Consider the following 2,500-nt stretch of genomic DNA (forward strand, 5'->3'; position numbering starts at 1 on the left):
TAGTCCCCCATTAGATCCCCCCCCCCCCCCGCAGTTACCCCGTACCACATATCTAGCACGGACCTTGACCTCCAGCAGGCCCCGGGGACCCACATTACCCCCCCCCCCCCCCCCCCTGCAGTTACCCTGTGCCACATATCTAGCATGGACCTGGACCTCCAGCAGGCCCTGGGGACCCACATACTCCCCTGCTCTACTCCCCCACTAGCTTTCCTTTCTTGCAGTTACGCTCCAACGCATATCCAGCATGGACCTTGACCTCCAGCAGGCCCCGTGAACCCACATTACCCCCCCCCCTACTGCAGTTACCCTGTACCACGTATCTAGCATGGACCTGGACCTCCAGCAGGCCCCGTGGACCCACATTACCCCCCCCTGCAGTTACCCTGTGCCACATATCTAGCATGGACCTGGACCTCCAGCAGGCCCCGTGGACCCACATTACCCCCCCCTGCAGTTACCCTGTGCCACATATCTAGCATGGACCTGGACCTCCAGCAGGCCCTGGGGACCCACATACTCCCCTGCTCTACTCCCCCACTAGCTTTCCTTTCTTGCAGTTACGCTCCAACGCATATCCAGCATGGACCTTGACCTCCAGCAGGCCCCGTGAACCCACATTACCCCCCCCCCCTCCTCCTGCAGTTACCCTGTACCACGTATCTAGCATGGACCTGGACCTCCAGCAGGCCCCGGGGACCCACATTACCCCCCCCCCCCTTCCCCCTGCAGTTACCCTGTACCACATGTCTAGCATGGACCTTGACTTCCAGCAGGCCCCGTGGACCCACAATACCCCCCCCCCCCCCCCCTGCAGTTACCCTGTGCCACATATCTAGCATGGACCTGGACCTCCAGCAGGCCCCGTGGACCCACATTACCCCCCCCTGCAGTTACCCTGTGCCACATATCTAGCATGGACCTGGACCTCCAGCAGGCCCTGGGGACCCACATACTCCCCTGCTCTACTCCCCCACTAGCTTTCCTTTCTTGCAGTTACGCTCCAACGCATATCCAGCATGGACCTTGACCTCCAGCAGGCCCCGTGAACCCACATTACCCCCCCCCTCCTCCTGCAGTTACCCTGTACCACGTATCTAGCATGGACCTGGACCTCCAGCAGGCCCCGGGGACCCACACTTAAGCCCCCTCCCACTAACAAAGCAGAACACCACTGGCAAAATCCTCGTGCCCCTGGTACTCCAGAAAGCACATTGAAATGTGCCCCTGGTACACTGCGCAGAAGAACTGCCACACACACACACACGCACGCACGCACGCACGCACGCACGCACTGCTTGTGCCTATGGTACGACAACTTTTCTCGTGCCTATGGTACGACAACTTTTCTCGTGCCTATGGTACAACAACTTTCCTCCGTGCCCCTGGTACGACAACTTTTCTCGTGCCTATGGTACAACAACTTTTCTCGTGCCTATGGTACAACAACTTTTCGCCGTGCCCCTGGTACACCGCTCAGTAGCACTTTGCCACACAAACTCTCCTCGTGCCTATGGTACGACAACTTTTCTCGTGCCTATGGTACAACAACTTTCCTCCGTGCCCCTGGTACGACAGCTTTTCTCGTGCCTATGGTACAACAACTTTTCTCGTGCCTATGGTACAACAACCTTTCCCCGTGCCCCTGGTACACTGCGCAGAAACTCTTTGCCACACACACACACCACTCGTGCCTATGGTACGACAACTTTTCTCGTGCCTATGGTACAACAACTTTCCTCCGTGCCCCTGGTACGACAGCTTTTCTCGTGCCTATGGTACAACAACTTTTCTCGTGCCTATGGTACAACAACTTTTCGCCGTGCCCCTGGTACACCGCTCAGTAGCACTTTGCCACACAAACTCTCCTCGTGCCTATGGTACAACAACATTTCGCCGTGCCCCTGGTACACCGCTCAGTAGCACTTTGCCACACAAACTCTCCTCGTGCCTATGGTACAACAACTTTCCTCCGTGCCCCTGGTACGACAGCTTTTCTCGTGCCTATGGTACAACAACTTTTCTCGTGCCTATGGTACAACAACTTTTCGCCGTGCCCCTGGTACACCGCTCAGTAGCACTTTGCCACACAAACTCTCCTCGTGCCTATGGTACGACAACTTTTCTCGTGCCTATGGTACGACAACTTTTCTCGTGCCTATGGTACAACAACCTTTCCCCGTGCCCCTGGTACACTGCGCAGAAACTCTTTGCCACACACACACACCACTCGTGCCTATGGTACGACAACAGGCCCCGGGGACCTACATCGCACCTTGCTCTTGCCTCCCTTACAGCTGAAAAAGGTCCATGCCTGTGCCCTGGCCCTGCTGAAATTCCCTCTCCATTTAGCCGAGGCAGTGAGTCGGCCTCCTGTCTCCCTTTACGGCCGAAAAAGATGTGCTCCTGGGCGCGCTGGCCCTGCTGCTACTCACATCGGGCATGGACCTGGACCTCCAGCAGGCCCCGGGGACCTACATCACACCTTGCTCTTGCCTCC

This window comes from Mchenga conophoros, linkage group LG18, assembly GCF_057382185.1.
Source record: "Mchenga conophoros isolate Kocher_MC1m ecotype Shallow Benthic linkage group LG18, M_conophoros_male_GT1.1, whole genome shotgun sequence".
Classification (NCBI taxonomy): Eukaryota; Metazoa; Chordata; class Actinopteri; order Cichliformes; family Cichlidae; genus Mchenga; species Mchenga conophoros.